The sequence below is a fragment of the Patiria miniata genome, unplaced genomic scaffold (assembly GCF_015706575.1).
Source record: "Patiria miniata isolate m_02_andy unplaced genomic scaffold, ASM1570657v1 HiC_scaffold_29, whole genome shotgun sequence".
NCBI lineage: Eukaryota > Metazoa > Echinodermata > Asteroidea > Valvatida > Asterinidae > Patiria > Patiria miniata.
Window position 1 is genome coordinate 24390166 of NW_024037068.1, and position 20495 is coordinate 24410660.

Here is a 20495-nt window from a genome sequence, read left to right on the forward strand (position 1 = left end):
ACCAACCTCTACCTGGGAGATCGTTCCCGCCGTCGTCCCCTCACGTGCAACTCTTTTCTCCCTTCCGGGATTGAAGACCCGCAACGGAATAACCTCCGCTTCCGTCTCAACCAGAGATCTGGCCAAAACCAAACCCTTCTTAGCTAGGTCACCGCCACCTTCCATTGGTTCCACCATGGCTGGCCCGACCAAGTCGGCACCCTTCCGGGCAATTATACCTGGGACCATGGCCTCCTGACCGGACGGAATCACTGTAGTTTTTGAAACCACTACACGTCCCACAAAGGGCTCACCGGCACCGTTTGTGCACCTGATTCGCTCACCATTGAGCCTCCACTCTCTTGACTGGAAGTCTATGTTTCCACCTGTTGGCACGAGAAAATCCATGCCCAGGATGCCACTATACTTCATTTCGGTAAACACCGCCCTTACTTGGTGCGTGGTTCGACCAACTTGCACCTCCACCCAAGCTATGCCAAGCACGGGCAATCGACTACCGTCTACTTGCTTCACCTGGACCTCCTCCGTCTCTAAGACGGGTCTCTTCTCCTTCGGAATTTGATAGTACACCGTACTACTTATCAAGGTGTCGGTGGACCCCGTGTCAATCAAAAACCGACACTTGGTCCCTCTCACCATTCCATCAACAAATAAACCATAACGAGGGCCGCGACTTGGGTTGGGCAGAGTTATTACTCGTTGCCCATCCCCATGCTTTGACCTCTTTTCTCTACTACTACCCTCGCTGTCACTTTGTTGTCTTTTGGACCCTTTTGTCCACTCAGCCTTCCCGCGGGTCCTACGGGGGGCTGACTGCCGTTTCCCTGTTGTGGATGTCTCTGACACTCCCGGGCGAAATGCCCTATCTCACCACACCTGAAGCACTTCAGGGTACTGGGCTTGTTTGTTTTGGGGGGCATGCCCTGAACCTGACCCTGACCCTTGATCTGAGTCGACAACGACTTTACTAATTCAGCCACAGACTTCAATGCCTGGGCCTGTTCACCGAGACTTTTCTCTAAAGTCTCAAACCTCTGCTCTGTTCCGGAGTCAACAGCTCTCGCCAGCTTGGCGGGCTTCAAGTCAAGCAACCTTTGCTGTTCGACCTTATCAAAGTTCTCTGTCTCTAGGGCAGCCTGGACCGCTTCATCCAAAGTCTTTGGACGAGCCCGATGAATGCCCTCCCTGACTGAATGACAATCAACGGCGTCTATGAAGTGGTTCTTAGCCAACCTCTCCCGAGCATCCTCCTGCAACTCAGGGTATGCTCTTGCTGTTAACTCGTGAATCGCTTGCCCTAATTCCTGCAAGCCCTCCTTTGGCTTTTGGCGTCGATGTCTCAATTCGACAAGATAATTTTCACTCTGTCGAGCTGACCCAAACCTGCGCTCCAGCAGCTTAACAAGTGCACTGTACTTGTACTTGTGGCCTGAGTCACCCAACAACCGTAGAGCGTCTCCCTGCAAGCTTGCGGCTAACCACCTCGCAGCCTGCTCCTCGCTCCACATATTCACCTCACGACATGACTCAAAATGGCGGAAGTACTCCTTCCAGAGTACCTTCCCACTGTACCGATCAGGGGTTATGTTTGGCCTGCGATTTGGTCGCTCCAAACTACCCATCTGACCCACAGCACCATGGACCCGTGCCTCTCTTTTCAGTGGCCACGGACCCACTGACGAGATGTCAACTTGAGCTGAACTGTCGTTCTTTGCCTCGACTGGTCGAGTCGCGAAACTCAACAGTTCACTATGTACCTGTTTAGGAGTACACAATTCCTTATCTTCAACGAACGGGTTGGTACTCGCCCTACCCCGTCTCACACCAACCTCAGGCGTGAACGACAACAGATCCCCATTAGGACCCTCCGTCTCCCTAGAAATAGGCGTTGACTGCGCTCGGGGGAACACCCCTGAGCTTTGTCCTTTCTGAGGTGTACTTTCAATAAAGCTCACCCCCCTCCCCACTTTAGGGGCCAACTCAGGCACCACACCTGCACCTGACTCTCTCACCGTCGCTCCAGAGACATACCCAGATGTCTCTTCGGGCAACCTAAACTCAACATCGGAATCAACACGACGGCGCACACGCCCTCTCTCGGCTTGTGTACCCCCGTTTCCTCCATTTGGGGAATCACCCGACTGCAAGTCCATGGCAGCTAGCGCCAACTTCTTTTCAGTGAGGTCCTTTTCCCACTGCAGTATTTGGTTTTCCATCCGCAGTCGTTGCACCTCGACCTCAGCACTCGAGGTGCCAATTCGACCTTTCGAGCCAGGATCGCTCATCTCAACCCCAAAATCACTACCGAAATCAACAACACGTGAAGACCAATTGTGCAATTCTATTAGTCAACAGAGAAGTCCGCTTAATCAATTCCAATCCCACTTCTGACACCATTTGTGGCGGGTCTGTTCCCGAACCAAGTTATTCCTCGGACCAGGGACTACACAAAGCAGTCTAAAGGCTAAGGATGCAGGCTCGTTTTGGGTGGAAATCTACCGCCGCAGGAATTGATCCCTAAACCTTCTGTTAACTAGGCAATAACACAATAACAAGGACAACTGGCAACTGAATGGTCGGTAATCTCAAGTAACACGATGATTTATTTCAGAGACAACAATTAAATGATTAAATGATTTGGGAGTAATTGTCTTGGGTAGCTTTATTACAACCTGTGGTTTTCGAATATGAGCCCTATTTGCAATATACAACTAATATCGCACTGCTCACTCCAATAATCACTGCACAAACTAATGCTGCATCACAGGAACGCTATAGCAATGCACAACCAATGCTGCAACATAGGAACACTACAGCAATGCACAACCAATGCTGCAATACATGAACGCTATAGCAATGCACAGACCAATGCTGCAATATAGAAACACTCCAGCAACGCAACAACCAATGCTGCACTGCCTAAACAATATCGCATTGCATAGCTCAGTGCCACTGTGGAGATATGGTTTGTGCGCACGTAGCACTACGAAACCATGGGCCCAGCCCCAATCAACCACAATGCACCCACAAGTGTACGGCTAAACTGTCCAACAGTTCGCCCGCGCGTAGCTAGCATATAGCGCAAATCACCATATAGCAATACACGCCACAGCGAGAGCACACTCAACTCACGTTCGTACAGCTCGCTGCCACTTGCCAGAAAACTCCCGCGCGTACGTACGTAGCAATCTACGTACACATAGCACATGCACTAAACCATTATGATGCACTAAACATATGGGGCTTTGTTAACCAATCGCGTGCGTGCATACACGCACACCCTGACTGCTAAGCCACGCCCAGTCACGGGCGTACTATACTACAGTTCATTCATAAGATTAGAATACAATAACATGAACAAGGGCATAAAACTTCACTTTCCGTCACAGTACTGTACAATGTGCTGCACACTTAAACGTGTGTCTAAGACTTCGTGGTAAAGCTTCGCGCTGTGTGAGGGCACACAGGATCGCTGCAAGCATTACACTGTGCACGGAGTGGAATGGATTGGTTAGGAAAGAAGTAAACTACGCAATTTGCGGGAACGCAACAATATTTATGGGAACGATTATTTTCGAGTAGCTTTTCACTCTTTTAGAGTGAAGTTTGCATCTTTTTGAGTGGTTTTCACTATGGTCCATAAAAAACACTAACTATATTGAGTTTTGTGGCCCTTGTTCAGACAACAAGAGTTTGAAGCTATGACGGATTGCAGCTCTGAATCAGTATTTGAATTGTAATTCTGAGAAAATTTGGGATGAAATTGAACTCGACAGTCACTCCTTTTTGCAATGAAGGGTGAGGACCCTGGGCCACCACCCCCCCCCCCCCAAAGGAGGGGAGGTCCCTAACTTTGGGTGATTCTTTTAAGTGAGGTTATTATTTTGTTTATTGTGGTCTGGCAAGCGATTTACTCCAGTTCACAGCCCACAGTAAAGTGAGTAGTCGGGCGCCCTCATTCAACGGTTTTATAATGTCATCCAATTCGTCCAGATATGCATGCCGAACTATTATTTTTTTTAACCTGACCCATACCTTGCGATAAACTACAAGCACCATGTAGGCCATCATTTCTCTCTTTTTTTCATTTTCAAATTACTAAATTCTGCCGCACTTTTATGCTAACAGCGCAGGGGCGTTCAGTTCGGGTCATGGTATAAAGTGCAGTGAAGGCAACTAATGTACTGAACCTGTTGCACGCTGGTACGGGAAACTGCGCTATCATTATATCCCATTGTGTCGTCATAAATGCATAGCTACAAACGCAATGAATTCCACAGGTTGACGTCAGTCACCCTATGAACCCCACGAATAGATAGTAATCACTTTGCTATATACAGACGGCTTGAAGCAGAGCTGTACCCCTACTCAACGAGCAGGCAGCCGTATCCAGGAGCAGACAGTTGTAGGGACCCAGGTAAGTTAGTACTACACCAACGAATTCAACTAACTTGGAGTTAATAGGGACCAACTACGGCCGTATTAGTACTATGCACTTTACACTGTCGAGGACATGTACTGTTGTTTTTAAATGTACTGTTACCAAGACTCCTTTTGTGGCAAATCAATTAAACATGAGGAATTTCCAAAGCATCTTGGAACACCTGAAAAGGAACACCTCAAAAAGACACTGGCATGCACTAGTTGGGATCGAGTGCTCATAGTCTACGCACTGCAAGCCTTGCCATTGTGTACTCTACAGCTGGGTACTGTGCACCAGCATGAGCTGAGAGCTGCCATGCCAGACGAATTGACACCATCTTGAAATCAGAAATGATAACTATCTCGGGTACAGTTCAATCTACTCCAATCAATTGGTTCCCTGTTCTCTCTTGAATCCTCCAAGCATACGCAGGAAAGAACGGATGAAAGAACTGGGGCGTATTGAAGCCAACCCAGACCTGCAAATCCACAATGACCTAAATTGTCTGCCTAGAATGCGCCTCAAATCTTGCAAACCCTTCTGGGCTTCCATAGAGTCCCCTGAAGATGCCAATTTTGACCCAAAAACCAAATTGCAAAATCTCTGGGCAGATGCCAATGTCACCAACAAAGACCTTCTCCAAGATCACTCAAAAGAGGTTTCAGGTTTCAACCTCCCTCGAAACAGTGGACTGTTCTTAACAGGATCCGGATACTTCATGCAGAACAGCTCATCACCTGAGCAAATGGAAGGTGATAGACATCTTAGGTGCTTCTTTGGGGGCCTCAAGGCAATCCATTAAGCCACAGACGTAGCACTGGCCTGGCTGTCTTATCTAGATCTGACACTCTAAGGTGCTCATCATACAAAAGAAGAAAACATTTACTTTTCGCTACGGTCATATATAGGTCATGTACATACTAGTGTGCATGCACTGTGTGACAATGACAATCGTTTCAGCTGTCATAGGTGGTTAAACTCGGCATTCAAATCACGCTACATTTGGATTACAAAGGGTTCGTGTGTTACAACATAATACCGAATTGTGTCATAGCCCAAAAGGTCTTCAATAAACCCGGACGTCAGACATCCCTTTAAACATGAGACCAATTTTACGGCTCTACTTTTACTGAAAGCAACAAAAAATCCCATCGAAAACATCCCAGCAGGCATTTTTGGTCGTTTTAACGTCTATCTGACGTCAGATTCCGACCAACTCCGACGTTGTTTTTTGGTTGCCGTAGTGGTTGTAAGTGTAAGTTTTTTAGACGTTGAAAACCTGACTAAATTCTAACGTCGATATGTGGTCAAAATTGTGACGTCGGTCTGACCATGATTAACTGCTAATCATGACCGAAAACTAACGTCCGATTATAGTCAAATTATGACGTCAGTCTGACCATGATTTACTGGTTACATGGACGTCTACAGGACGTCAGATTGTTGGTTGAATTTAGGTCAGAATATGGTTGAAAAAGTAGGTTATTTAGACGTCGAAAACCTGACCGAAATCTAACGTCCATATATAGTCAAATTATGACGTCAGTCTGACCATGATTTGTCTGGTTGAATGGACGTCGACAGGACGTCGCGGTTGAAGTTATTTAGACGTCGAAAAATGACCAAATTATGACGTCTGTGTGAGGTCAAAATTGACGTCTATCTGACCGTCGTAATAACGTCCTTTCAATGTTTGAATTCCATGATTGAAGTTAGGTCAGTACATGGTTGCAAATGTTATTTTTGTAGACATTGAATACTGTTATTTCGGTTGTGTAAAAATCAAACGGTTGTGTAATATATGAAGCTAGCAACCTGTTGTGTAAACCGTTGTTTACACAACTTGTGTATAATACTTCACAACTTGTTCATTTTTTTTTAATAAACTGGTTGGCTAGGTTCTTATAGTACACAACCGAAATAACAGTGAAAAAAGTAAGTTTTCCAACGTTAATCAATATTCAAAATAGTGGCGTCAGTCTGACAGGCTTAAATAATGTCAATTAGACGCTTCAAATGTTCAATGTTAATAGGCCGATCAATTTCGCATCAGATTTCATTACCACGCGGAATCACAACCAACACAGATATGATCTCTAATCTCTTTTGTGAATATTTGTGCAGGTATAGAAGACATCAGGCGGTTGATGTTGATCCTGATGGTGCATGGGGCCACGTAAAGTAGGGCTTGGGTAGTGTATTCGTCTCCCTCAACTGACCAAAGCAGAGAGCTGGAAAAGAGGAAAAATGAACAACATTGTTAATTTTCTTGAATACCAACACATTTTTCAAATAATGGTGACTCGTAAATAATTAAAACAAAACAGATTCTTTGAACTTACAGCAGCAGTTTAATTTTTAGAAATCCAAAAAAAGTATTAAAAATAATTCTTACATGTATGAAGAAGACAAGTCGAAGCATAGGCCTATTTTAATTCTAATGGGCGATTTCATGCGATTCCAAGAAACGAATTTTACTGAAATTAATTAATGAAGAATTTAAAATTGCAAGCACCGTAACTTTCTTTACAAGGATAAAACTTAACACTAATAGCGCCGTCGTACGCCGTGTTTCTAAGCGCTTTGCAAAGACTACAACAAACCAATTTTATAGTAAAATCTGGTATTAATACAACATGAAATAGAGTACACGACAAAGTGGCAATAATGTATCGTTATACGTGATTCCCAAACTCTGAACACCGTAAACTAGATTGAAAACGTATTTGTCTCAAAATATCAGCATCAAAATGAAAGAGACGTTTCGATCGTTTGAGTTAGTGATGGATGCGGAATATGTTGCGGGGCGGTTAAATTCACAATAAATTTAATATTCTAAATCTTCAATCAACACAGTACGTGTGGGAAGTCGTCTCATAATGAGATATGCTTTAGAATGACCTCATTTTTCCTAGGCCTAAATAAAGATTGGACGTGATGATAGAAAGCAGGTAGAACTAGCATGACTGCTGATTAGTTTGGATTTTCTACATCTTCAATGTTTAAACAAAGGGCATCGTTAGTGTAACTTTCTTTTTAAGATAAGGAATGACAATAACATCCAACATCTAGTCTAACATTAATAACTTTCTACAATGAAGTTAAGGTATTTTAATGGAATTTTAAAGTTACAACTGACATGACTAGTAGGGTATATAATAATAATAAAGATACAATTTCCAAACTATTGACCTTCAAAGAAATTGCAAATCACTAACTCGGAAACATTCGCGTTTGAAACTTACCATTTTCAGACATGGCAAAATCAGATCATCTTGCTTGCGGTTCAATCGAAATCTTGACTTGTGCTTGTCCTATACATCTTGATGTCGTATCTTGACTTGGATTTATAGATCAGGAGTGGGAACATCTCCAATGTTAACTGCACTCCATCGCAGAACCGAATCTTGACAATATTGTGCACAAAAGGTGCCAAAAACCTTGTTCATTTTGGGCCAACATGTCTCTTCCCAAAGCTGCTTCAGTTGTGACTGTTGGTTTAACGGATGATTCAAACTGGCCAGACTCGTACAGCAGTGGAGTTCGTTGGAATGCAAGAGGTCACACACAGGGCATACATATGCTTAAGTGCACGTACATTTGGGCTATACGGTTTTTGCGCGCGCGGCACTTGGCTCTGGGCCAAGACAATTATAATTGGCGCGCGCCGCGGCTAAGTGGAAAAATCTTCAAAATGGACGATATATTTCGGTTAAAACAATGATGATAACGATTGGACATCAAATTTATAACCATCAGCTAGGTGACCATAATTCAACGGCTTATTTTTAGTCGTTCAAATTAAAAAGGCGTCCGATAATTTCGTTTGGGAATTACTACGTTGCACATGCATTCCGGTTTAATGACTTTTTTTATTTGCTGAATAAATTAAGTGAAAAATAGACGTTATATTTTGGTCGAAACCATGACACTGTCGACGTAATGTAAATAACCAACAGCCGACAACAATTCAACGTTGAGTTGCTGAAAAGACGTCAGAAAACGGACGTTATATTTTAGGTAAAACCATGACATAACAATGACGTTAAATATTGTAACCATCCACTGACCAAAAATCAACGTAATTAATTGATTCGTTGAAATAACGTTAGAAAACGGACGTAATATTATGGTTGAAAACATGACCTAATAACGACGTCAAATATTATAACCAGCAGCCGACCACAATTCAACGTCGCTTTGTAAGATGTTGAAATGACGTCAGATAATGGACGTTGTGTTTTGGTTGAAAGCATACGACGTCAGATATTATAACCAACAGCCAACCACAATACAACGTCGATTTTGAGTCATTGGAACGACGTTAGAAAACAAACGTAATATCATGGTTGAAAACATGACTTAAAAATGACGTCAAATATTATAACCAGCGGCTGACCATAATCCAACGTCATTTTTGAGTCGCTGAAAAGACGTCAGAGAACTGACGTTATAGTTTGGGTAAAACCGTGACTTAATAATGACGTTAAATATTATAACCATCAAACGACCGGAAAACAACGTCATTATTTGATTCGTTGACACGACGTTAGAAAACGGACGTAAAATAATGGTTAAAAACATGACATAAGTACGACGTCGGATATTATAACCGACGGCCAACCACAATTCAACGTCGTTTTTTGAGTTGTTGAAACGACGTTAGAAAGCAAACGTCATATCTTGGTTGAAAACATGACATAATTGCGACGTCGCGAAGGGAAACGCAAAAATAACAATAATACAACGTTGTTTTTCAGTCAGTTGTATAGACGTTGACAAGACAACGTCATACCATGGTTGAAATTACGTTTGGTAATATTCCCGACCAAATTCCAACTATATTTCGACGTTGTTGTTACGTTAAATTCTGACGTTAAATTGTCGACACTAAAGCAACGTCTGGCAGACGTTATAATGACAACGTCGGCTTTTGGTCGACTAAAACAACGTTGATTTTCGGTTATGTATGGTTGATCCGACGTTGCGACCATAAAACAACCATTATACAACGTCAGTCTGACGGTCGGTGCCTGCTGGGATATAGAAAAAAATTGCATACCAACTTAGCATACCTTGTATTCCCATTTCTGCACAGGTCCTCTTCCGACGTAGTTATGGACAAGCTGGTATCATTTGAAGAGTGTAAGTTTTATTATAACTCGTACGTCTGTCACAAAAAAAACACAACACCGGATTATTATTAATATGTTTACACGGCATTGTAACATTTTATTGTGTGGAAATGGCAACATTGAAATAAATGTTTCTACTACTATTAAGTGAATTAATATGTGCTTGGCCGGTTTTAAACAAGACGCATAAAACCTGCTTTGGGCCAGAACGCTGATAACGGCCCGCTGCCAAATGATGTCGTTACAGCGCCCCAATTGCTCCAAAACGGTATCCTACTTCTACCGCATGTGTTTTGAATCGTTGATCAATATTACAGTCAGGGTTCCATTGAATACCCTTGAGACATAATGATGTCATAGGCTTTATCAAGGGAGGCAGGAGGGCACGAGAGCCACCGTAGCTCTGGAAGGGCTAGGACAGAGTGCACAAATTATGTGAACAAAGCATGACGTCATTACGTCTCATGGTTTATTCCCCATAGACCAGAAACTGTGGTCGAAGCCCTTCCAGTTTGGCTACGTGGAGCATGAAGGCATCAAACTCTACGAGGAAGGAGATGATGTGGTCAAGGCACTGAAGACATTTGAAGTCAGAGATGATGACAGCTGGATCGTGACCTATCCCAAAGCAGGTAGACGAGAAGAGCAGTCTTCATAAAGCTGCTTAAGACATAAATTCGCTAATCACGTAAAAAAAATTAAAATGTAACATTTATCAAAACATGTGCAAATGACATATGCTATAGGCTGGTATGTTGGACATATTTTGTGAATGTTTCATGTGAATCCATTGTACCATTCCGAAGAAAGACGCTTGCAAAGAACATACGCTAAAAACACAGTGACCACAGTTCCATGGTGAAACAAATTTAGTGTAATCGCGAGCTGATGTGACTGCATTTGAAGCAGTGTAAATAACAAACAAAAACCTATTCATGGTGACTGACTAAGGAAAAACCAATTCAGTGTGCAGAATGGAAAATGAGCCACTTAGGTGAAAGTGGCATAACTCCTCAACACAGTCACTAATTGGAAAAATCCTAAATTCATTTGGAAGATAAAGTAATAACCATTCAAATGAAACTCTTGTTGTTGTTTTTCTAAATAATACTCTATTGACCACAATTCTGACTCACCCTGTAGGGACATTTGTAATTACCCGAAATTGTATTCACTGATATATGTAGAAAATCCTCGCTCAAAGTGACGATAGCTCTGGTACTAAATATCCCGTGAAATTATCCCACCTGATATGATATCCTTCGGAAGAAAAGAACCATTGAAGATGGTTTTAGAAACTGTTCCCGCGGGCCCACTTTTTCATTAATGGGACCTCGAGGTCAGTTTTTCACGTGCTTAGCAGCGGAATCCAGGTACGAGACCGAAGAACTTAAGTCAAGTTACACGAGCCTACGTTGTATTGAGAGTGTTTCGTTGGCCCAATGATCAGGGGTAACAATCATTTGTAGCGCTTCGATCTTACTCTATAGCGCTATTTATTACATGTTATTATTATCAGTTTTCACTGTTTTTCTCAAAATGCACACGTAAAAACAAATGTTTTTATGTAGGCCTATCTCTATGCAATTGGGTCTGTGTATTTTAGACTCGTTAAAGTGCCTTTGAACGAACATACAGTTAAAGTCCCCCTTTCATTCCTAATTGAAAAGAAGTCATTTCCATTCAGGATTATTAATTAAAAAACGATGTGAATTAAAAATCTGCAGTCGAAAGTCAAAGCTGTCAGCAATGAATTCCGGCAGTGACCGTCAGACTTTCTGGTCACTTTTTTTAGGACCGAAGAAACCAGCCATAATTCCGAATGCTATCTGGTATGAAAACTAGCCCATTATAATGACTGAATACATTCAGGTATTGACCTATCGCCGTTTGCCAGTTAGCCACGCCCCTTAGACAACCCTATGGAAATTGTGTACACTAAGTTTTGTTTGTCTCAGATTTTGCGCGCTCCGCGTCCATTTGTTTTATATGTAATTACACAAGCTGCGTTGACGCGATTCTACCGCGATAGGTCAATTAAATACCGAAGAGTGTACACACCGCAAATAGCGCTCCTATTGTGTCCACCATTAAGCCCGGTTCATACTGCAGGGTGCAGACCAGTAAATCGGTCCGAAATTGCCTGCGCCGGCCAAATCACGATTTGCATGCCCTCAAAATCTTCGGTATTTGAGCATGCTGTGGGCCATGAACTTGAGGGATTGTAAAAAATATGAGTGGAAGCCGTGCACAGGACTGGGAGCTAGCAGTTCTGTGTAATTTTGATGTAATTTGGACCCTAAAAGCGCTCTATTTTGCAATGGAGTGTAGGCATCGTTTTTCAAAATGGCGATGGGCTTCAGGACTATTTTCAGGGGTGATCATCTTCAGATGGAAATTTCTCCTAAAAGTCATCAGTTGACCCCCCAAAAATTGAAAAGAAAATAAAAGATGATGAAATAAGCTTTAATTTGATGTGTGTCTCGAACACCTTGGAGAGTTGTGAGTATTTTTCCCGAATTTTTGAAGTGGGAGCATTTACCATTGGGGTCTATGGAAGTTTATTTACTGGTCTGCTACCTGCATGCGAATGCAAATGCGAATGTGAAGCGGATTTGACGTCATAAAACATTCGCTGCGAAATTCGCCCGAGTTGAAATATGCTCAACGTTTTACGAATTTGCAGCGCGAATACTTACAATGACGTCACAAATTCGCGTTCGCTTTCGCTTTCGCGCCGAGTATGAACCGGGGTTTACATGAACAACAATTTAACGCAAAGATCAAATGTGTGTTTCCAGGAACCACATGGGTGCAGGAGATCATGTCGTGCGTGATGCATGACGGGAACTTGGAGGAAGTCAACAAGCGACATACTGTGTTCCGGGTGCCGTTCCTAGAGTTTAATTTACCAAAGACTATTCGGCAAGAAAATAAGGTAAGCCCCATACATCTACTTAAAGGAGTAATTTTCCATGGTGTGACAATTCCTCTTATTGGTATCTCCACCATGCAAAGTATTTCATTATAAGTAATATCCAGTATGTCTCTAAAGTCCGATAATTTACTTCTGAAACAAATTGTACCACTAAAAGGTACGTTATATTCAAAATGAATTTAAAAAAATCGACTCAGTGGCTTAAACTTCAACAATCTTGTGTTTATGATTGGCCATTTGCGGGGAGACACCGAAATGATGATAGTTTTTGTTTTTTTTTTTAGCTGCCTCAAACTTACAAGGTGGTTCAGACGGTTCCATCGCCCCGGGTCATTAAGTCCCATCTTCCCGGTCAGTTGCTGCCCCCTAACGTCTGGGACAAGTCCAAGATCGTCTACGTCATCCGTAACCCCAAAGACGTGGTGGTGTCCTACTTCCACTTCGTCAAGACGATCAATCCTGACAGGAGCGACCAAACTTTCAGCGAGTTTTTCGACGAAATTATGACAGGAAAAGGTGAGAAAAAGGTGACCCCTGAATGGAGTCAAAGAGGCCATTGTTTTTAAAATACAGACCTGAATCCCAAGTTTAATATTATCCTATACATTTACATATTGGTTTACATTCAGAAATAAGATTTTACACTCATCCATTTAGAAAATCAATGGACCGATCCAGTAAGCACCGCCCCATGGTATTCTGACCAATCACAGCCGTGATTTATGTCCGACATGCGTGCACAAAAGTCCGTGCACGCGCGTATGATGCGCGCGGTAGGAAAATGCAGTGTGGCATTAGAGAGGAGCACGTGTTAATTTACCCACGTGCGCAGTGGGAGGGGCTTACTGGATCGGTCCATTGCGGCACTGTTGCTTAATAATTGGTTCAATAAACGCATCATGTCTTTTTTTGATACTCAGAAAATGTCATTATAACATACAGTGCCTTCATTCGCTTACAATATGGCCAATAACGAATACAAGTTAAAAGTCAGGCCTGTTTGCTTCTGTTGAGAATCACAGATTCCTCAAGGAAACTTGCTCCATCCACAACCCAACACCGTCTGTAAACTACCTTTTGGTTATCTGTGGTCGAACTAAACCTCTCGAAATATCTTCTATGGGGGCGGGGGCAGTACTGTAGACGGACGGCTGCAGGAAAAGTTCAAGCTTTTGTATTCCGTTTTATTTTACAAAGTTGGCATTTTGCAGATAAATGAATTTTTAAACTTTATTCTATACCTACTGGCTCACTAATGATTGATTTGGTATTTTTATTTGCGAAGAACCATACGGTCCATGGTGAGACCACTACCTATACTTCTGGAAAAAAAGACACCACCCTAACGTCCTCCTGGTGAGATTTGAAGACCTGAAAAGGGTAAGTGACAATTTAACATGCAGGCAAGACATGCATGAAGTCTTTACGTGGGATTCTCTGTATGCAAGAAGGAAGTTTTTTGTTTTTACAGATATCGCCAAACACAGGGTCAAGGGCCACTCAGGGTGGTGACTACAATCAAAACGTTCGTTGTCCACGCAAGTTAATTAATCTACTGATATTTCACTTGAAGTTATAAGGAGCAAAGCCAGAACCTGGGAAGAGTTTCATTGTAAGGTTGTACAAAAAAAGGAACTGAACACATAATGGTTGAGCAGGGGCAGCACATCCAAAGTGTTTTCCCGCATTGAATAACTGTGAACAGTCACTTCCTAAGAATAAGAGAAACCAGTCAGTAATTTGAATTGGTTGGTTTATGAATACACACAATCCGAGGTGTCGTATTTTGGCAACCTTTTAATTTTGAGATTGAGTCAAGTTGTTAAATTGATTGTTTCCATTGAGTTGATATTTTTCTTACTGTTCGTACCCGGAAAAATGGCGTCGTTACTGTTCTCTCATCCGCTCATTAATAAAAACAGCCCCTGAAGCCGAGTCCGAATAACTTGGCTACGTACGGAAGGTACACACTCGCCTATGGAAGCAGCCACAGCCCCTTCCATTGGCCCGTGCGTTATTTCCAGCCGTGGGAAAGTAATTCGGAAACGGCCTGTATTCATTCTTCATCCACTTAATCCTCGTCTTTTCAGGATCTGAGAGGCAATATTGAAAAGATCAGCACGTTCTTGGGCAAGGACCTGCCCGCCGAGGCACTGGACGCCATCACGGACCACTGCACCTTCGCCAACATGAAGAAGAACCCCATGGCCAACCCAGACTCCATCTGGCACCCGCCGGAACCGGCCGCTGGCGGCGCCCCAATGTCCTTCATGAGAAAAGGTAGACATTCTCAGCGGCCAACGGAGTCAAAACAATTATAGCAGGTTTAACTCCCACTTAGTGTAGGAAAGATGTACCTCGTTCTTTTCGTGGAATCATTTGCCTCGTAGTGCATTATTTTTAGTTGCCTCCCAGTTGCGCTGAAAATGTCCTTGTGTAACTTAACTTACTGATCTTGATCCTCTTCGTCCCCAGTGGGACATTAGGCCGCAATCAACTGACGCCACTGAGTTCTGGCGTGTACCTTGGCGTGTACATTACTTCATGTAAGCCCCATCTCTTCCAGCTCAGTTATCGTTGTCAGACGCCATATTTGGCCTGGCTCCTCCCTGTTACCAGATGGAGTCCATCTCGAAGCAACTTTCGGTATCATATTTGGAGACATCCTTAGGACATGACCAAGCCACCGCGTTCTGCGCATCTTGAAAGTGCTGAGCCTGTGTTCTTATACAAGTTCTCACTGCTGACCTCAATACTAGGCCAATCAATGTTGCAGATTTACGTAAGCAGCTGTTATCGAAGGCAATTTTGTTCATGTCCTTCTTGGCCACTGTCTAGCACTCAGAGCCTTATAGCAGCACCGAGATGACCTTGCTTTTAAAGAGCCCGATCTTGGTTTTGAGGCGGCTTCGATGGGACGGCGTCTGCTAAATGCGCCTCTAGCTCTGGCTTTGTTCAGCCGGGCCTTGATGTCTCTTGGGGCACCATTATTACCGCCGGTGAGGCTACCAAGGTAAGTGAAGTCTTCAACATACTCAATTGCCTCTCTGTCGATAGTAATTGGACGGAGGTGCTGCCTGTGTATTAATGCTTGTTGATATGCAGGCCTGTCTGCATGTACATGTACATGTTGAGCATATGCACTGAGTCAATCAGTCTTCTCATGGATATGGGTACGCTAGGAAGCCAAAACAGTAAGTTCATCAGCAAAGTCGAGATCTTTCAGGTATGAGAACAAGGGCCATTGGATTCATCTGGGACGGTCGGATGATGTTTGACGCATGACCCAATAAATCGTAATGAGGAACAGTATGAGTGAAAGAATGCAACCCTGCCGGGCTCCAGACTTCACTTTAAAGGAAGCTGTAAGAGTGCTGTCCATTATGACACCATATTCGAAGTGTTGGTAGAACTTCCCGATCAAGGTGATTATAATTATTTTGGGTGAGATTCCATAGGCTGGCCCGGATTAAGTGTTTCGTAGGCCCTAGGCACCAGTGTTCCGAAGAATAGAGAAGAAAGGGGAAAGGAAGAGGGGAAAATAACAAAGTGGAGAATGTAAATAAAAAACACCGCTGCTCAAAACTCCGCAAAGCTAAAAGCCGGTTCTGAAACCCATGTCAAAAGATTGTACATTCTGTCATGTCGGCACAAGCTGCCGCACGAAGTCGCTTCATATACGGGGGTTGACAGCTGAAGCCGTGTATATAAAAAATATTTAAAAAAAAATCCACTATAGGATTTAAAGACCCCTCCCCCCCCCCCCCCTGCAGTCTGGATCAGGGAACAGGCCTGAGCAAGGTATGCGCAGAGGTACTGAGCATGTACATGCCGTTTTGCGACGATGAAATAGAAACATTATAGCTCAGTGGATTGAATTTTGTATTTTTGAGCAGTTTTAAAAATTTATTTCGAACGATTACAGTAAAGGCTCTCAATATAACAAATTTATTATTCTTGCAATTGTCCTCCGATAGAAAAGAAAGAAAATAAAACAAAAAGTTATGTGGCGATGGCCAAGTCTTCAGGTGTCGGACTTATGACCCTAACTCAATGACCCCCTTACCGACTTCAATATAGAACTCTTCTGGGACTCGGTACCCGGCCCACCACACCTCCTTCCCTGTCCATCCATGTAACTCGAAAGTCAGGCACCATAAAGGGAGGAAACGAGGTGGCACCCTAAGCCTTGCTGCCGAGTCAGCAAAAGAACCCCGTACCTATACGCAGATGCCAACCTGGACTTCGCAGACAGTCCCAACTTGTGAGTCAGCTTACCGACCGACCGAGCTAACTGCTGTTGGTAAATGACGACGGGAAATTAATACTCTTAAATGACAGAGCCCGCGGGAATCGAAAACCAAAATAATGACACCAAGCGGTATCGAACCCCTAACCCTGGGTCCGCTGTCAGAAGGCTTAACAACTAGGCTGTTTCGGTAGGTGCTTTTCTCTTTGCGTTTAAAACATAATCCTTATTTCCGCAGTGGGAGAGTTACTTTGTGTTTCATAGCTGCACGAAAGATGCATCAGCATCGTGCTATACACATGGATGTTGTTACGTAACTCTTTTCTACAATCATTCTTGTGTACCGAGCAGTTGACTATTCAGAGTCACTACGAGCAATTAACCTTACAAAGCCCGTTCTTATTCTTTCTCATCAATTATTGTTTCGCGTCGCGCGTCTTTCGGCCGCCACTGACATGTCGCTGTGATTGAGAGAAATTCTAGCAAGTTTCCCCTACCTCATTATATTTATATCAAACTACTGACCCGTTTACAAATTTTTACGAGGGAATTTTGTTTGTCTGATTCTAATTCAGCTCCCTTAGGTAGTTTGGGAAACTTCATCTTTTCTTGTACTTACGCTAAGTCTAGGGAATGATGCCATTATAATACAATGTCACATTAACGTCAGTCGGTGGCATGATTAGAAACGTGACCACGCGAGTGCAATGGCGGCCAGTGGCGTAAACCTTTGCAAGCGATGGAGGGGGGGGGACCAAAATCAAGACCAAAGGCTGGACACCACATTATACTGGGACGCTCTTTATCAATTATGTATACTCGCGCTTACATATTTAGAAGCTTTTGTACTTTGTTTCTCCACATTCCAGTGCTATTGAATACATTTTAGTTGCTTGGACGTTCGGAAAATACCGCAAAATCCTCATTTTTTTCTCATCACAAAAAAGTAGGGTATGATTCAATAGCCGTCAAAAAGTGTGGGGGGTATATATACCCCCATCCCTCCCCCACCCCGGGAATTACGCCCCTGATGACGGCGCACGGAGCCAACGAGCCTGCCACTCGAAGTTGAGAGGGGCACACATTTTTGTATTGCGAGAGGGGTCATTCGTGTTTTCGAGGGATTGTTTTCCATCGCGAGAAGGTTCACAATCTTGTTAATGCGCGAGGGGTTTTTGAGGGGCACTGTTACATTATAAGAGCGGAGATCATTTTCAACGCGATCATAATGCTTTCATGTGCGTTTGAGGGCTGTTTTATTTTCATCTCGAGGGGGGCAAATTTGTGACCTAATATGGTAAAATGACTAATGTCCCCTAAAACCATGTTATGAGTAATCAACGCCTGAAGTTGGATACACTAGGAAAATCATGTAATAAGAACCGAAAAATGTCTAAAAAAAAAAAAACATGATAAAAATCTGTGGCTATAGATTAGGTCAATTGGGAGTGGGGTACAAGGACGCATCCAGAACACACATTTGTTGGGGGAGTGTACAAATCAAGCCAGGCCCAACTGGTATAGGTCCTGGCTCTAACAGCCTGTTGGCACCAATTCTCGAGGGCGTCAGTTGCTTCTCAAGGTGGGAGTGGTACATACATATGTATCTTGATCAGTGATAATTGTGCAGGTGCGAAGCCTACACGGCGCGGGGTTCGGGGCCCGTTTACGGGCCTCTTTAAAAAATGGATTCTTGGTGCCCTGTGGTGCGATCTGAGGCAATTTCTGACGACTGCCAAAGTTTTAGGACAACATCATCATTTAAACATCTTTTTCGAGTTTGGAGTCAATTAATCAGCTGTTCTGAGCTATAAAATCAAATGTAGGCTACGTAGTTTTACTCAGGGACGAAAAACGTTGGAGAACGACATCAGCCCCCCCCCCCCCGTTCCCCACCGATCGACGTCCATGGTTGGCACCTTCAGAACGACAGACTTACACATAACGGTTATACGTAGGGCCAATGTATACATGCTGTACAGCGTCAGTTATAACACTGCGGTCTTTTCGTAGGCACTCCCCCCAAGTTTTCGTAGGCCCCTAGGCACAGTGCCTACTGTGCCTACTGTGCCTATTGGGTAATCCGGGCCTGTCCGTAGGCTCTCAAGATCTTCTACAGGCTCTCACAATGAAAACCATGGAATGCCTTCTTGAAGTCGATGAAAGGGATGAATAAAGGCGAGTTCCATTCCAGGCACTGCTCGACGATGTTAAGCAGAGCAAATAATCTGGTGGGTTGATGTCGGTGTCGACAGTATTGGCGTGCTGATTGCCGTTGCATATTAGCAATAGTTGAGGTGTATTCTGTTGGTCCACATGCAGTAATTCAAGTACAGTAAGACCTCTTCTCTTGTGTATTCTTAAAACTGCACGAAAACAAAGCGTTTAAAACAGTCATATATAAAGCGTTTAGTTCCTTGAAGTTTTCCTTTATTTTATTCATTTCAGGCAAAGTTGGAGATTGGAAGTCTCATTTCACTGTGGCTCAGAACGAGGCTATAGACGCCCTCATTCGAGACAAGTTCTACGGGACTGGATTGACGTTCGACCAATAGCCAGCTGCGACTGCGCTGAAATCGATTGCCTGGGTTAAAGTTCGACCCAATGAGTGAAATTTTTACCCAAGCATGCATAGGGTGAAAACAGCATTTACCCAAAGTTGGGCCGCCCCGATCCAATGGACCGATCCAGTAAGCACCGCCCCATGGTATTCTGACCAATCACAGCCGTGATTTATGTCCAACATGCGTGCACAAAAGTCCGACATGCATGCACGCGCGTATCAGTGTGGCATTGGAGAGGAGCACGTGTTAATTTGCCCACGTGCGCAGTGGGCGGGGCTTGCTGGATCGGTCCATTGATTGGGTGAGAATTTCTCGGTCAATTTAACCATAACGTGGGTTACTACAATGACCAAATTTATACCGACTACGAAAACTGGTTAAACTTACCTCAAGCTTGGGCTATGAAGGTATGTTGGAGGTATTTACTAAGAACTTCGTGTCAATAACCATATTAAGCTTGGAATATGAAGCTGTGCTTGGGTTTTATTTACTTGGAGCTTGTGGACAATTTAAACCAAGCATTGCACCGTAAAATGGTGTGCAAGTACTGCAAGTGCATGTAATATACTACAAAAATAATAACAATGGGCACAAACTTATATTAGATGACGCTAAAGCGGCGGTAATACTATAATAAGACTGCAAACAAAAACAAAATCGGATAAATTGGTTTATATCTCATTCTCATTTGGAAGGAATTTTGTTTGAAATTTTTATAACAGGTTGGTTAAAGTTTTGGTTTTTGAGTAAATCTAAGTTTGCCTGTTTGACATATGAGCCTAATTGACACAATCTTACTCAGCTCAGTTCCACAAAAATGAACAGTTGAATAATAAACCAAATTTGAACGATAATTATAATATATTTTAATGTTACTTTATTGCTGTTTTCACCTTCGAAAAACCGGAGGTCGAGTAATTTTGATTGATAAAAAAATGTAGACCACAAATTAAAATTGGTTCTAACATAAAAATGTAAAAAGGAACTGTACAGGGCGAGTCAGAAGAACGTCCCTTTGAATAGTTTGTCTCCCACAAAACGCGAAAGGTTACCAGTTTTTCGCTTAAGCCAGTATTTTGATCTGGTTATTGGCAACATTCAGTAAAAATTTCACTGACATGCATTATGCATGCAAAGGATACAGACCTTTGTTTGTGACTACCCAAAGACATACCAACACAATGTT

At 43.2% G+C, this 20495-nt stretch overlaps 1 pseudogene; it reads left to right on the plus strand.

The window, feature by feature from the left end:
• Window positions 1–9540: 9540 nt before the first annotated feature.
• LOC119736076 lies at window positions 9541–19415 on the plus strand (annotated as a pseudogene).
• Window positions 19416–20495: the final 1080 nt, after the last annotated feature.